This window comes from Lissotriton helveticus, chromosome 9, assembly GCF_964261635.1.
Source record: "Lissotriton helveticus chromosome 9, aLisHel1.1, whole genome shotgun sequence".
Classification (NCBI taxonomy): Eukaryota; Metazoa; Chordata; class Amphibia; order Caudata; family Salamandridae; genus Lissotriton; species Lissotriton helveticus.
This window is the reverse complement of record NC_136070.1, coordinates 829,740,239-829,757,786: the sequence shown is the minus strand read 5'-3', so window position 1 is coordinate 829,757,786 and position 17,548 is coordinate 829,740,239. Positions and strand designations below refer to the sequence as shown.

Sequence of the window (17,548 nt, the reverse complement as noted above, 5' to 3'; positions counted from 1 at the left end):
ACAGCAAACGCACAAAGAGGGAGCTTGTGCCGCACGACTCCACAAACTGACCAGGCAGATACACCACCGACAGCCCCTGCCGCACGACAGGTCTTCTCAGCAACTGTCACAAAGATCCTTGTAGCGCACGCTACACACTACGGAGATGAGGCGACTAACCCTTCCAGGCGACACTCGCAGGCTGCACATAACTTTTCCCGAAAGTTACCACACCTGCTCAACCACTTAAACGTCAAGCCACGGAATCACTTACTGGCTGACACAGCTGATGACCGCACCGGAAGATTCCCCACACCTCACCTCAGCACGAAGACCAACAGCAACGTAGCGAGAACCTCGGAGTAGACGCCTCAATACTCCATCCTCTCCTTAAAAGGTGAAGAAGGTTCACGAGGGACACGTCTCCTCTCTTCACAGGTATCGTTTAATTCTTCATTTAATTACTTGCTGTGCTGGAGCATAACTTGGGGGTGATGGTGAACTGCCCCCACGCAGTCTTCAATCGCCAGTGTAATAAAATAACGAAGTACACTGTAGTTGAAAAGGAGTCTTCTTTATTGCATCTTAACACCATCACGGGTTCCAGTCAGCTGGAGGCAGCTGTGGAATGTTCATGCATTCTTGCGTGGGCAATAACAACAGAAGGCTGGGGAAGGGGGGGAACGGAAGGAACCAAGTGAGATTACAACAACATCCTTCCTGGATTCAATCCCCTCACATGGCTCTATTCGTTTAGGAACAGCTACCTCCTTGTCTATTACATACCTGTTTGTGGGAGCTAGGGCACTGGACCTCTTTTTCTGCTCCCCGTCCCCATCTCTTGTGATTTGTATTTTTTTTAGCAGACCATATCTTCAAAAATTTGTAACAAAAGAATGTACTTTAAAAAGCATAACAATATCAGGTTGCAGAGGCCATTCTCACAGCCTAGGTAGGTGACCTTGTTTTTTTGATTGTTTGCAATGGAATAATCTAAATTGTGCCTTTTTTTGGAGTATCGGCATCAATGGCACTGGCATTTGCCAGATCTGTCAGGAGCTGTGGCTGGTGCAGCGTGGAGCGGCATCATGTGAAATACCTTTGGCCCTGGCACTTTTTTAAAATACAAATTAAGCACTGAATATGAGTTACTTATGTACAATGACTATCACCCTGAGATACTGTTATTACTGTTGTTATAGTGACTTTGTCTGACAAAATGACATCAGTGGCCACCCCGTGCAAAATTACCGGCGATGATTACCTCAGTGCCTCAGACAGGGTTGCCACCAGCAAAATATAAGAGACTTTATCAATTTGGAGTGTCTCTACATGGATAATACATTAAAGCCATAGCTGAAATGCCCCTGATAACGAGGTAATAATATAAGTAATAGGTCTCCCCGACACTGTGTAATTTATTACTCAAACATCACCTTTAATTTTATCTTACAAAGTCAATCATTTTTCTCCAAACATCAGTTGATGAGTTCTGAAGATATACACATTTTTATTTCCTATACACTTTTTTCAATTTTGGTATAAAGCAAAAGTTTCTACTTTAGTAGGCTGGGCTGCATACTGGAGACCTGCTTAAAGGTTGCTAGGGAGCCACCAGTAGCTCACAAGCTACTTATTTAAGCAGCCTGGTATACATAGGCAGCTTTTGAAATGATGCCTCGGTGAGTTTAATACTCGCTGGCGGCTCACACAGTGATCCACTAAAGCTGCCATCATCTGACACCATGCCAGATCAGTAGATTCAGTATCATTTAAATGGTAGTAGTTATGTGTTATTTACAGTGTTTACTTTGCTCTTGGTTCTCTTTGCTATGGCCATGCTGGAATGCTAAAGTTAAAGAAACCAATATGACGGTAGGTGCATTGCGATGCATAGAGTGGCCATTTTGGAATGTTTCTTTCTCCTAAGGAACAGAGGGGCATATTAGCAAGAACCTCGTTAAAATTATTGCTGTTTTAGCGGCAGGAAACTGCGGCTAAAACGGCGATAATGGGCTTGCTAATATGCGTTATAGAATTCCAATAGAAGCCAAGGTTACATGTGCAGGACATCTAACCTGGGCTTCTATTGGAATTCTATAACGCATATTAGCAAGCCCATTATAGCAGTTTTAGCGCCAGTTTCCTGTCACTAAAACAACGATAATTTTAACGAGGATCTTGCTAATATGCCCACAATTCCATGATGGCTGCTGTGTGCTTGCATGCAGGCACCTGCATTGTGATACTCCGGCGACTATTTTGTCTTTTTTACTTTACAGTTTCAACATGGCTGATTGGCATTTTAGAACAGTAAAATAAAAATAAAGCATGTGGGAACACAAAAGGGGGGAAAGCCACCCATTAGAACAATGCAGCTGCCAGGCCATTGAGAAATAAATTAAATAACAGTTTTTAAAAAACGGGGACCAGGGTAAAGAGCATGGGGAGCAGTGGGTGAGCAGTGGGAGAGCAGAGCTGGGTGGTGTAAGCACCAATGGCAGCTGCTCGTATTGCTTAGTGATGGGGCGGGGAGAAGGCAAACAATTGAAAAGGAAGACATAATTAAAATTATTTAAATTGCACTTACCTGCCGCTGCGACTGCTGTTGCCTTGCTTCTCTCTCCCGATACTCGACTCCGGCTGCACACTGCATGGGCTCCCTGATGCCAATCAAGGTGCTTCTCTCATGCTGGGAATAATATTCCCAGCATGAGAGAAGTGCTGGGATTGGTCTCAGCGGCCTGGTTTGTTGCTCAGACAGTGCCTGGGAGCCAGTGGCATTTCTCCAACCCAGTTGTGCACCACGCTCGGTTGGAGACACCAAAGTGTGCATGTTTGTTTGACTGGCCTAAGACGGACTGCTAAACTGACATGTGCCCTTAAAAGTGCCCCCCACTCCTCCCCTGCCATGCCTGTCACACAGGATGCCTGGACCCACCCCGCTGAAGACTTGCGTCGTCGACTATCAGATAGGTAAAAATAAAAGGATAATTAAATGCTTTTATTATCATTTTATTTTTCATCTTTTAGCAGGGAGAGGCACTCCTCCACCATTACGGAGAAGCCACCCCTGGTAAACACAAGCACCATGTTTTGAGGACAATAATCAGTGAGAGATGTGGTGCCATTAGCATTACTCTTTTCCTATTTTCCTGCTTGAATTTTGCAAAGTCAAATTAATATTGTGGGTCTGGTTAAGGGCAGATCTTTGGTGGTGCACAGCATTGGCTTAATAAATAAAACACTCTACTACACGAGTTGTGGACAAACACACATAGCATGGAAGTATCTAGTACCAACACATCTGAAGATAAACAAGCATTGGCAAAGCCAACAGGCCTCATCAATTACAGCTATTGACTGTCAATGTGTGTTGCCATGCTGTGCATCAGTATGGCTGCTGTGCAGTATGGCTAAAAGTAATTTACAAAAGCACTGTGACGCGGCTAGCGATAGAAACCGTGCACTTCATGCATTACTTATAGCAATGCAGTACAGCAGAGCTGCACAGCATCTGAGCTGCTCAACAGCATTGCTACAAAACACTGACAATGTCAATGAATTTCCTTGGCAAGACCTATTGGTTTTGCCAATGCTTGTTTGTTGTTTGAGGTGGAGGAGAGTGTTGCGCATATGCACAATACATCATTTATGATGACACAACAAGAGTAATGGAAGTGTTTTGAAAGTATTTATTTCCCAGTCAAAATAGAGACACGTTCATCCTCTGTTGTGTTGTTTGTGTGCTTTTACTGTAAACCCCTGGTTGCAAGCCAGGGTTGTTGTTGATGGTTAGCCACCAAAGACTCCATATTATGTTTTTGTTGCTTCATCTGTGCAGCCACAAGATTGACGTCTATCCTCATTCAGTTCATGGTAAACAGAGAGGTGACGAGAGGCACATCCATTCACTATACTGCACATCATGTTTGTTTATACTGAAATAGCTGGTCCTGATGTTGCTGTAGTCCCTTTTCTCTAATGTAAAATTATAGTGCTTCTGGTTAACCTGGAGCAGTGTTAGTCCCTTTAGAATTGAGTTGCTCCTCCCTGGATCTGATCATTCAAAATTAAATTTAAAACACATTAGGCTTCACAGTAAAGACTGACAAGTAATATAAAAAAAGTGAAGGTTTATTTAAAAGTTAAAGGCATTATAGAAAGCAAAATAAATGTTAAGGAGTCAGTCAGTTAGTTATTTGTCATATAAAAGCATGAATCTCAAAATAAAAGGCAAAAAATAAAATAGCGCAACAAAGTATGGCCCAGCTCAAGTGAAATATATCATAAATAAGACAGACATTGTGTCGCCTTCTAAAGATCTGGGGACTGTGAGCCCATAACCCTCAAGAGGGTGCCTCTTTTATATGAAATTATACCTAAGATCCCTACATTTGAAGTTAATGTGCAAAGGTGTCACAATCCCGACCAGAGTATAGAAAGAATGTTACAGTTTGAAATCCCATTATGTAGCACTATCCCACACATTAATGGCATGCAGTTCTGTAGGCACCTCAGTTGTTATTACAAATAATGAGAATCACACTGTGGTCCCAATTCGTGAGGCCTTGAGTACCAGTCACTTTGCTAAGACGGCATGTAAACGAAACTTAAGAACGAAGCATCATGTTGTTAATGGAAAAGAAACAATACGTTTCAAAACAATATTTACAAAGTTGCCTACGTGTATTGTGAGCATGGTGAGAAAAGGGCAGCGAGATAACTGCACGCTAAAAAACATGGCTGCAGGAAGCAGCAGCCATTTTGAAAGTGAGGCCTACATTGTCCAATGCTAAAATAAACACAACTTCTCAATGGAATATCTCAGATTCATTATGTGCTAATCACGTTGTTTTAATACAATTAAACATTTGATTAAAAAGCCGTTATCACTGAGCTACACACTTCCGTCCGAGGCTGGTTGTTTAATCCAGGAGGCATTGAATAATTGTAACAACCTTCCACTTGAGGCTTTAAATTACTGAAAAACTCAAAAGTCTAAATACTCTGTACTGTCTATAGAATGGCATTACGAACAAATACAATGGAAGTTTCTTGTTGTATTGCTTTTTTAGATCTGAAATTTATAGCGTACGGAAAACGGACTTAATTATCACTGAATGAAGCATACATGTTTCCAGTGATCTGAAATTCGGTTATTTCAGGGAGTGCAGGAATCAGGACGATTTTCTTCTATTAGAATTAATTTTGCGCAAGCATTTAAGGAATCGCAAATTGCGATTCCTTAAATGCTATGTATGTAGCATTTAAGCTTTGCGAATTTAGGCTAAGAAATCGCAAATTACCACCAACTTGCAGTTGGTGGTAATATGCTTATTCTTTTAAAAATGCAGTTTTTGAAAATTCTAAAGGTGCCATGTGACGCTCATACATGCCCCTAGGGCATGTATGTGCGCCATATGCGCACACATGCCAATGTCAGGGGTGCAGCAGGGTGTCCTTAAGACACCCTTGCACCCTTGAAATTATTCTCAATTTGCGATTCGCACAATGCGAATCGCAAATTGAGAATAATTTCACATTCATTCCTATGGGCCTCCTGGCCCATAGAAATTAATGGGAAATTATTTCTTAATTGCGATTAGCAATTTGCTAATCGCAATTAAGGAATTTTAAGAAATCGCTAAAAAATAGCGAATTTCTACATACATCCCAATTTGCTATTCCCAAATAGCGATTCCTTAAAAATCGCTATTTGGAAATCGCAAATGATGGGGATGATACGTCTGCCCCTTAGTTTCCATAGCGTAACAATGGTTGTGCATGAACGGTTTCTATCAAAAGTTCTATGCATAAAGACTCTATCTTTTACAAATAGCCAAGTTATCCTATTTTTCGGGGAAAAACAGGCTACTGAAAACATTTGGAGACTTGATTTCAGAAACATCATTGGTTACTGTGTCCTGAATTTGCCCCAGTGATTGAGGGGAGAGCTATCAGTACCAATCTCCAGTGCCGTGGGGGGTGTTGGGACATGTGGCCGCGGTGCCCACCCATCGCGCTGCATGTACTGTGCAGGTCATGGCTGTTGCTGTGTCGGACATCTGGTGCAAGATTATTATGGAAACACAGCTACAGATATCAGCAACTGCTCACTTCAGCCTCCACTGGTGCAGATAAACTACCAGCAAAGCGCTGATGAGCACCAGGTATTGGAGCACATATGTCAGGCTAAAGCAATAAAAATTATTTAAATAAGTACATGGTTTAAGTGTCAAAGTACCTCAATATGAGCTGGAGCAGCAGAAGGACACTAATCACGTAATCAGTCAGTACTTGGTTCATGCTCCATCAAAGCGAAAAGCACACAAAGAAGAAAGTAAAACCAGCATATGCTTAACAATGAGAAGCCAGGAAAACTGGTAATGAAGCCAACCAATGATACAAATTGGTCGAGCTCTGAGAGCTTTTCCTATTTTGTAAGGAACAACAGATCTTGCAGGTGACAATGCATGTGTTGTCCCAGGCAAGACCTAAAAACATTATGTACTCATGGGCAACACCAGCAAATGGGCAAGCAGGCACATAGCCTCTTGTTTGCACAGAACGGTACAGTTTACCTGATCCAGCCACAAAACCATGATGGTTAAATCAAAGGGACTCTCAAACATTCCATAAATGCAGCAAGATGCAGCGGATGCCCCTACAGCTGTTCCTGTAACAGCTGCATTTCTTGGAACAACGCCATCTCGTATACATCGTGAGCTGATCTACTTCTGTTACTAAAACACATAAAAGCAAGCAGTCAGGGCATTTCTTCAAACAGCACCATCCGGTATACATCCTCAAAGTTGATCTACTTCTGTTACTGGGACACAGGGTTCCTAGAGCTTTGAGCCCCGGTGTCACTGTAGCTGCTGCACTATTGAAATCATGACCCTAATGACTGCAATTATAGAGGTCAAATAGCGTTCAATATCTAGACAGACTACCTGGGCCTGACAAAAGTTGTAGAGACAATGAGAAAAGAGCACCTGCAACGTGTGCAGCCCCTCACAAAAAGAACACCATCGTGTGGCTTAGACAACGCACCACCCTCAAGGCCAGAAAGATGGGAGAAGAGCCAGGCGCCCTCACACTGGTCCGAGGTGGAGCGCCGAGACCCTGTATTCACAAGGAGAGAAAGGCAGCTGGAGGTTGCCCCACGGTCCTCACCCATATGTGAACAAAGTGGCTCGAGCATTAAACACTCATGGGGGTCAGAGAGATTTAACCAGCTACCACCAACCCCGTCTGAGCCATGTGGCTTCGATACAGTGGGGCTTGTGTCTGGGCCAGAGGTAGAAAATGCAAAGTAAAGTACTATATGACCACAAGCAGTGCAAATTGACCCCAGCCGATCCACTGCTGCTGCCACTCAGTAAACTGAGCTTGTGCCCTTCAGTGCACCATAAGATGTCGATCGGAGCGGCCAGGTAGACGACCTCATGTCCTTTCCTCCCTCCTCCTCCTAATTTGCCCCTCAGGGGTTTCTGCAGATGAGAAAGCGCCTTCGATACACGAAGACCGAAGGGCGGCCGGTGGCTGACCGGACGGTGCTCACCTTATGCCACCCAAAAAAGCCTCAAATAACAAGGTCTTGCAATTCTTTGCTACTACCGTCACTAGGTAGAGAATGTGCCTGGGACCGGAGCGCCTATTGGGACCCTGGGGCAGAGTAAACAGACCAAAGAGGCAGCAATGGAGCAGAGGTGAACGAGGGGTGGAAGCGGCCACCACCTAATAAATGCACAATGACAATCTCTGAGCATACTCCTGATCTCCTTCCTGACAGCGGAGTCCGAGCACAATGTCCGACGCCTGGTGGAGCTGCTCTGTTCAGCTATTGAGGAGGTCGTCCTTGGATCATCCCCTGACTGTCACCTACCCAGCCGGACTTGGGCCCAGTTGTTTTCCCCCGTCTCCCTGTCTCCCCCCCATCGTATTTCTGGTTGTGTGTGGTTGTGTGTGTGTGTGTGGTTGTGTGTGTGTGGTTGTGTGTGTGGTTGTGTGAGGTTGTGTGGTTGTGCGTGTGGTTGTGGTTGTGGTTGTGGTTGTGTGTGTGGTTGTATATGTGGTAGTGTGTGTGGTTGTGTGTAGTTGTGTGTGTGTGGTTGTGTGTGGTTGTGTGTAGATGTGTGTGTGTGGTTGTGTGCATGGTTGTGTGCATGGTTGTGTGTGTGGTTGTGTGTGTGGTTGTGTGGCTGTGCGTGTAGTTGTGGTTGTGTGTGTGTGTGGTTGTGTGTGGTTGTATTTGTGGTTGTGTGTGGGTCTGGTTGTATGTGTGGGTGTGGGTGTGGTTGTGTCTGTGTGTGTGGTTGTATGTGTGGATGTGTGTGGTTGTGGTTGTGTGTGTGGTTGTGTGTGTGGTTGTGTGTGTAGTTGTGGTTGTGTGTGTGGTTGTGTGTGGTTGGTTGTGTGTGGTTGTGTGTGGTTGTGTGTATTTATGTGTATGTGGTTGTGTGTGTGTGTGGTTGTGTGTGTGTGTGTGGTTGTGGGTGTTTGTGTGGGTGGTTGTGTGTGTTTATGTGTGTCGATGTGTTTGTGATTGTGTGTGTGGTTGTGTGGTTGTGTGTGGTTGGTTGTGTGTGGTTGGGTGTGGTTGTGTGTGTTTCTGTGTGTGGTTGTGTGTGTGGTTGTGCGTGTGGTTGTGTGTGTGGTTGTGTGTGTGGTTTGTGGGTGTTTGTGTGGGTGGTTGTGTGTGTGGTTGTGTGTGTGGTTGTGTGTGTAGTTGTGGTTGTGTGTGTGGTTGTGTGTGTGGTTTGTGGGTGTTTGTGTGGGTGGTTGTGTGTGTGGATGTGTGTGTGGTTGTGTGTGGTTGTGCATGTGGTTTTGGATGTGTGTGTGGTTGTGTGTGTGGTTTGTGGGTGTTTGTGTGGTTGGTTGTATGTGTTTATGTGTGTGGATGTGTGTGTGGTTGTGTGTGGTTGTGCGTGTTTGTGTGTGTGGTTGTGTGTGTGCTTGTGTGTGTGGTTGTGGTTGTGTGTGTGGTTGTGGTTGTGTGTGTGGTTGTGTGTGTGTGGTTGTATGTGTGGTTGTGTGAGTGGTTGTGTGTGGTTGTGTGTGTGGTTGTGTGTGTGGTTGTGTGTGTGGTTGTTGTGTGTGGTTGTGTGTGGTTGTGTGTTGTTGTTTGTGTGTGGTTGTGTGTGTGGTTGTGGTTATGTGTGTGGTTGTGTGTGTGGTTGTGTGTGTGTGTGTGTGTGGTCGTGTGTGTGTGTGTTTGTGGGTGTGGTTGTGTGTGTTTATGTGTGTGTGGTTGTGTGCCTTTGTGTGTGTGGTTGTGCATGTGTGTGGTTGTGTGTGTGGTTGTGTATGTGATTGTGGTTGTGTGTTTGTTTGTGTGGTTGGGTGTGATTGTGTGTATGTGTGGTTGTCGGTGTGGTTGTGTGGTTGTGTGTGTGTTTGTGTGTGTATGGTTGTGTGTGGTTGTGTGTGTAGTTGTGTGTGTGTGTGGTTGAATGTGTGTGGATGGTGTGGGTGTGTGTGGTTGTGTGTGTGGTTGTGTGTGTGTTGTTGTGTGGTTGTATGTGTGGTTGTTTATGTGTGTGTGTTTGTGGCTGTGTATGTGGTTGTATGTGATTGTGTGGTTGTGTGTGGTTGTGTGGTTGTGTGTGGTTGGGGTTGTGTGTGGTTGGGGTTGTGTTTGTGGATGTGGTTGTGTGTGTTTGTGGTGGTGTGTGTGGTTGTTTGTGGTTGTGTGTGTTTGTGTGTGTGGTTGTGTGTGTGTGGTTGTGTGTGTGGTTGTGGTTGTGTGTGAGAGTGTGTGTGTGCATGTGTGTGTATGTTTCTTCTAAAAATCGGGACAGGGCAGACATGGAAGTAAGCTTGAAGGCTTAGTCCTACTTTTATATTCGGCTTGTCCTGGTTTTGGCTTTGCAAAATCTTGTCACCCTAGACCTGGGGAACCAGGCTAGAGTCCCGGCGTTAGCTCAACATCATGTGATTCTGGAAAAATCACTTATTTTCTCCATGTCCAACAAAAATATCAATCTGAACCTGTGTAATGTAACTGGTGCCAATATAAAACATGAAAAACTTATTAGAGGTCATCATCTCGTAGCTTCTGGAGTAAGTAGGACCTCATTACCCCATTATCCACCTTAGTGAGGAGTGGTATCTTTTGTGACAAAAAGGCCAGGATAGAGAAGACTAAACATAATGCCTTTTCTTGCCATTCTTGCCATTTTGTAAGCTAGTGGAACTTTCAGCTGCCTGTAGGTGAAAACCTATTGTGGACCATACGAAACACTTACAGTGGGCTTAGATCCCATCCACTGCTTATCGTTGGATGGCTTTATTGTCACTCTCATTTGCTTGCTCTTATTGTCTTTGTCCCTTTCCTTCTCTTTACCATTCTTTTCATTAGCTGACGTGAATCCGTCGACTGCACATATATAGGATATTACTTTTTTGTGAAGCACTCCATCAGAGCACATGTGTTTGCTTACTCTCTCCCGTGCACTGACTATACGCCTTTTCAAATACCTTCCTCCTACCACCCATTGCTAAACTTCACCCGCTTCTCTGTTGCCAGCCTACACCTTCATTTAATTTTGCATTTTTTCCAAGGACCTGGCAGCTACCATTTCCTGCCAGGGCCTCACAAGCTTTTTTACTTGTATCCATTGCGCTCTCGCCCCATCCCCACCCACTGCTTCATTGCTTCCTCATCCTTCATGGTCATTTCTATTTTATCGATTTTTTGGGAAGACCAGGCAACTGCTGTTTGCTGCGGGGTGATCCCGTAGCCAAAAAGTGCTTTTGCGCACATACATTTTTATTTTTTTTAATCGAAGAGACATCCACCTTTCTAGATTAGTATGTAAAACAAGCCTTTGCAATGCAATAGCTCTCGCATTTTCGAGAGTTTGAGCTATTGGCATTGTGAATGACAATGCCTTTTATTTATGTGTTTATTTTTAAACAGATAAATAAGGTGAATTGTCATTTACAATGCCAACAGCTTAAACTCTCACAAATGTGGGACCTATTGCATTGCACATTGAATAGGAGAGAACATGCCCTGACTTTTCCTGCTGGGAAGAGCAGGCGTGACAAAGCTCTTTGAGAAAATAGTGCTGGGAGGCTGTAATTAAAGCCTACTGAGCAACAAAACACGTAACAGGGGATGTCCTCATGGGAGGTTACAAAATGGGAAACGGTGGTACTAAGGAGGGGCTACTAATCCTATTGACTAATGAAAAGCCAGAGTTTAACATGAACAATGACACAAGCCAATGAAAAACCTCGGCGGAGAGAGTGGGCGGAGCTTCACACTCATACCTTAATACAGCATACCATCAGTCTGAGGGCCCATGCATGCCTGATAATCAAGATCATACCGACAAAATAACACAGACGGCAACCGCCATTGTGTCTTTTTTACCGCTTTTTTCCGCAATGCTGAACGGCGTCCACAAAAAGCATTGGCATAGCCTGCAGGTTAGAAAGGCAATACCTACTGACTTTGCAATTGTTTTTTACGTTCTATCGTAAGCGTACTGCCTTCTAGTTTTTATGGTGTTGCATAGCTTCTATTGTGAACGTACCCTGTCCTCAGGCTAATATATTATGTTCTATCTTCTGTGATGAGAATACAGCCTGAATGTAAGGTTTTTAGGTTTCAGAGGTGAACAAAGATCATCCTGCTTCTAAGGTGATGGTAGGTTTGTTGAGGTCTGGCCGTTCACATGTTTTTTTTTAGATAAATCCTAACTTCTATTCTTCTGTCTCCAAGCACTCCAAAACTTGCCAGAATAGAGTACCGAGGAACAGGTAGATCAAGTGATTTGGCCAGGATCACATAATGTGTCTAAGTTTAGAAATAATGAGCGAAATTAAACTCTCCTAGTTCCAAGAACAGCATTTTACCTAGCCTGAAAGCAGGGTGTTGAAGCACTCTTGAGTACTGAGTGTTCTGCAAAATAGCCAAATAAACTAATGGCAAATTAAATAATTTCTGGTATAAGTAAGTAGTTTTTGAGCTTCTCTGCATAACATTTTAGATGATTTGCTTATGACAGGATCTTACCTCTTTAAGATAGGGGCCTGCTATTTTTTGTGGGGTATGAGAAAGATAGATGGGTTTTTCAACTATGGTTGGGAGCACCCAGTGTTGTTAAAATACCCCTCACACACCAAAAGGACCCTTGGTGTCATGCTTCATCATTGGGGTCTTCGCACCCCTCAACGGGATGCGGCGTGCTACGACCTGCGACTACGCGGGAGCACTTGTTCACTGACTATGTGTGGTGTGTGGGAGGGTTTTTGTTTTTGTTTTATGTGCGTGAGTGGTGAGGTTATCGACGAGTGATGTTAAAAAGTGCCTGGCTCGTGGGGTAAACACAAAAGAAATTTTAATGGGCCCCCGGGCTGGCGCTATTAAAAGGGGTGAATAAATGGAGGTGTGAAATGCAGGACAATGTGCATCACCTCCTGTGTGTGTGTGCCAACATGTTTCGGAGTGTGGAATTTCTTCTTCAGGACGGGGTACACAAATCCCCACCTTACTCACGTTTCTCTACTTTAAAATATGTTATTTACAAAAGTGAGATATGGTGCAGGTTATGCAATGTACCTACAATTTCGCTTTTATTTGTCGCTATTCAGCTGACTGTTATGGGTTAATTTTCAATGCCTCATGAGCCTCAGGAACATAGGGGTCTTCGTGCCGGTTCGCTACGATGCCTCAGAGAAAATCCCTCTTGACTACGGAGCCGCATACAGGGTAGTCAAGAGGGATACAAAAATCAGACATTTTTTAGACGCTAGCTTGACTCGATTGGCCTAAACAGAACGTGGTCGACGCGTTTCGAATTCCAAACATAAGGAATTCTCCTCAGGACCAAATGACTGTGAAAAGAAAAACATAGTGTCTTACTCCTCTCATAAACTGTGCAGACCTGCAAAAACATCAGCTCATGCAGCTAGAGCTGTCTTACCTCATTGTTCATTCAGCTCATTCTTTCAAGGTAATTCACTTTTATTCCCTGTGAACAGAAATTTGGAATAATATATGTAGTCAGTCTCTGACTAAAACTGTGGAGTGCTGTGTCTAAAAATAATTAGCATAGAGGCTTACTTGTGATCCAACAGGCGTGGAGCGCCTGGGATAAGATGGTATCTTCTTTTTAAGTCTCAGGGTGGTAATGTCCTGTAACACAACCAGGCATGGTCGGGTCAGTAAATGATGGCTGACAGTAAAAAGATTTTGCGAGCGTGTCAGATTACTCTTCATACCTGTAGGGCTCCTGAATTACTTGGACTTCTTAGTTAGGTGAGGCTGTCCGGTTTCTGTAAGGTGAAAAATCACATGTCAGAGCCTGTATTACAATTGGCTTCTAGATCATCAAGCTTCAAAAGCCATGTAGTTTGTTGTTATTACATCACAATCATTCAGAGCAAAGCAATGTGTGACTGGAGCGATATTGCCAACCTATGCAGCGTGTAACTCCGGCGTGTGCATGTTACAGTGCTTTCTTACGTATTTTGGAGCTATATGTCGATCGGCATGTCGCCGACAGCGTGGTCCTTTCCGTCTGAGTGTTTCTGACCGCTACCCGGGGAGGGGGGGCCTGACTAGCAATGCTTCGAAATACTCGGGAGTAATCCCCGTGGGGTGGGGCAGACATCACCCGCGATCTTTCCAATGTAAAAAAAACTCTTGACGTTGTGCAAACAAATCCTTTCTCTACAATATCTTTAGCGCCCTGTTTCAGAGGGTTGACAGGGCGCTTTTATCCATCTCCAGCGAGTTGTGCTCCATTGTTGACCAATATTGTGTGTCTTTTTACCAAGGAGAAGTAGTTCTTGAAGTTGTTGCCAAACTTGATGGCAACTAATGTTGATAGATAATTACTTTCTTTTCAGGGTCCAGCAATGTTAAAGTCTTGGCTTGGTCATTCCCTGTGGTCTGCAGGTCTGCATAATTCACAAACAATTTATTTCTTTTTATGGTCTGGCTTGACAGCTCACCTGTCACTAGACAATTATGTGCAAATCAACAGGAAGGGACTTTGGCTCCACTCACATGTTGGTAATCGGGAATACCTATTTTGATTGGTCTGAAGTTCTGTGCTTCCACAAAAAAAAGTGTTTGCCCTCCACACAGCTCTGGCCATTTTGTTTATTTGTCCAGATGTCTGAGCTTGAACGTTCAAGGGCACACACATGCCATTGTAAAACTATTAAAGTGTCTTAGATAACTAGATAATTTATGGTGTTTTTGTCTGGCAGCAGAACAGATGGGAGGAGGACAGTCATTAAATTGCATGGAGTTTTAGGTCTGGCTTCACTGTGCAAACGCCACCTGACCTTTTAGCCTACACCAATATTTATTCTACAGTTGTTTGCTTCCACACAAATACATTTCCATTCCCATGCTATTTTATTTGATGATTCACATTACCATACAGGTTGTCCCTGGGCTTGGAACAAGTGCTATATTTCACATCTTAACACCAGATTGAGCAGCCAATTAGAGGTACAGTGAGGTCAGTTATCAGTTAATCTGCCAAGGGATAAACTCATATTTTAATGTAGATTATTTTTTACTTGTGCTTGTTTGCATCTGTATTTAATACCTGTGTGAAAGTCTGGTGTGAGTGTATTGGCATTGTTAGCTTCAATAGTAACCATTTTAGCAGTATTCTTTAACACAGTAGTCATGATTATTCAAAACATGTGAGGTCAAGTAATGCAGAGCATTTGCATTTATAGAGTGTTTTTTTATCAGTTATTCTGCATGTCACTATAGAATCCTCTCAGAGTGACAGCCAAGCCAAGCAGCCCTGTCATGGTGGAAACAGCAGTCCTGAGACAGTTCCTTGAAAGACCGGATGGGCCTGGTATTGACAATCTGCACACAGTCATCAAGGAAGAAGGGATTTTGGACATTCCCTTCAATAGAGACTAATAGAGTTCATGGGAGTCATTGAAACATATGCCTGTACGGTGGTGGCCATAACATATGGGAGAGGATGTGTCCTTACGGCCCGAACTGCCAACTTTGGAACTGGGGAACAGGCCCGGTCAAGTCTCGGTGTCGGCTCAACATCCTGTGATTCTGAGCAAATCACTTTATCTACCAGTGTGTGAAAAATGAGTTGTGACGTTGTGTAATGTAACCGAGTCCCAATGCTTCGGGTAGTGGTCGCGCTATATACGATTCTCAAAAATACGAACAAAAACAGATACCGATGTACAACTGGGAGGCCTTGTCACGACAATGGTGGTCTAGCGGAGGTAGGCTTTCAGTGCTTAATTTGAGCCGGTGGATTCCGGTGCTCAGCACCAGCATTTAATTGGTTTCCGGTGCTCAGCACCGGCACCGAATTGTCAACACCATACTTAGGTGGCACTGCTCATCTAATTTGGAGATGAGCAGAACAATGGTAGTTTGGCACCGCAATACAGATTACATTAGCTTCGGGAACCTGGAATAATCTGAACTGTCATATTTACATGTGAGAGAGATGGTTAGTAATTGTTTTGACAGCGATGACAAGGGTGATGGGTGGTGCAAGCTGCAGTGGCCTCCTGGCAGGTGTGCAACACCCATTGGGCACCCCCTCCTCCCCGTCGTGTGTGTCAACCCGGGCGGAGACAGCTTCGCGGGCTAGTACCCGAGTACTTAACAGGTCTTTAAAAGACCATTTACGTGTAAATGAGGCTTTTGTTGTGCGTTCACCCCTTCTTACAGCCACTCTGCCCTTGGTTGGAAGAATTAGCCCCCCCCGAAATATTCCCCCCCCCCCCCCCCCCCGAAATTTGCCTCTAGTTGCCTGCCTGCCTCCTGGTCAGAGCCTGGCACTTAATATTTTACAAATTAAGCACTGTAGGCCTTGTTTTTTTGTGACAGAGAGATGGCATGGCTAATCATCGCAAAGGCCTACGCTAGGCCTGGCACAGCCTACTAAGAGCGATGCGTGGAGCATTGGCAGTCAGTGATCCTTGGCGCAGCCAGTGCTTGCTGCCAGGTGCCAGAGCTCCAAAGCTCCTCGCGCGTCCGAGGAGCCGCGTCTGATGCAATAACCCTGCCTGCTTACGGCACCTGCGTCTTCTCGCGCTGCTCTGAGGCGTCACAGGCCTAGCCCAGGTCCTGTCCACACTTCCTGTTCGAAATGATGCAACTTGATAAAGAAATTAAGGCAACGGCTCTGTGGCTTTTTGTTTTTTAATAGCTGTGAGACGGTTTCCATTTCAGCCCTCACTGGAAAATGTTCAACAGCCCTTAAAATGGAGAATGGGGTTTTTGTCCTCGATTGAAATGCAAATCAAACCGCACTAGGAGATTAATTCACTGAATGGAATGCCCCTCTTTGTGAGAACGGCTGTCACGCCAGCTGGTGTCAGTCGTGGGACGAATCGCTTTTTTTCTGGTCATTTGTTTACTAAGTGCTATTGTCACACTGCTTTGCAATTAGACTAGTCTGGCCAGCTCCCTGTAGGATAAAGACCTGAGCTTTCATTTACCCGGCACGTGCATTCTGGGAGTTGTAGTCTTGGTTTGCTTCCATTGATCCTATTGGGCCTAACAGCGATGATTTTGTATAAGGCGATCCCGGGAAAGGCAGCATGGTGTCCTGACAAAGTGGAGAAAGGTGGCAACCCGTGATTAAAGGAATGGGCGCACATAATGGGGAGATTAATATTACCATGTAAGCGCCAAGACTTCAGCTCTTGAGGGTGCCCTTAAAGTGAGAGTGTAGCAGATGTGAGACAGCAACATAGCACTTAAACCATACTCATTTGAAATATCAACTGTATGACGTTTAGTGAAAAATAATCACCCACTCCCAAATTCAAGGCTTTTGGGTCTTGTTTCCCCCCAATGCCCTTCTCCTCTGACTTTCCGTCCAGCTAACCATGGCATTGGATGAGGGCTTTGGGGAAGATCTTCCTGTACGAGGAGTTCTCCGTCATTCCCTCTCCACTGACACATCCCTCCTTTGATCTCCCCATTCCAGCCCCTAAAGGGGACCTCAAGGCTGCATTAAGAATTTGACAGGAATGTAACATAAGATATATAACATAAAATAAAATAACATATAGATTGTTTAGTACATTTGAAAGGGCATTTGGGCAAACATGTCAGTGCTGAAAGATGCCTATGAGAAATTTAACAGATTGAGAACTTTTTCTTTGCTCCAATGAAGCCAAAGCATGTCACAAATTTGGCCAAAGTGCATGGTACATTTAGACTCGGTAAAAAACACTGGGGTGCCCATGCTATTTCAATTTGCCGAAGTGTGGGGCATATTATCAACAAATAGCGATATCTATCGCTAAGTAGGGTTAGCAACAATATTTTTATGGCTTCACATCACAGGATTTTATCGCTGAGATAACGTGCTATTAGCAACGTTTATCTCAAACGCGATAAAATTCCCAGCGATAGCGGCAAAATCCATGAATATCGCTGAGAATACAGCGATATTCACGCATTATCACTAACAGGGTCTTAGCCATTATATCCACCTCCCATTGGATATAATGGCTAAGAACTGGTCTGAGCAGGTGTTAGTTTTTGGAGATATTCGCGCTTAGCGCGAATATTTCCATCGCT

At 44.2% G+C, this 17,548-nt stretch overlaps 1 long non-coding RNA gene across 1 annotated transcript in view; it reads left to right on the top strand.

Moving 5' to 3' along the window:
* Window positions 1–284: 284 nt before the first annotated feature.
* LOC144783007 (uncharacterized) overlaps window positions 285–17,548 on the top strand; it is a 98,733-nt gene continuing 81,469 nt past the window's right edge. The window contains exon 1 of the long non-coding RNA XR_013601359.1: window positions 285–417. This is a non-coding gene — a long non-coding RNA (uncharacterized LOC144783007). The remainder of the gene's footprint in view (window positions 418–17,548) is intronic.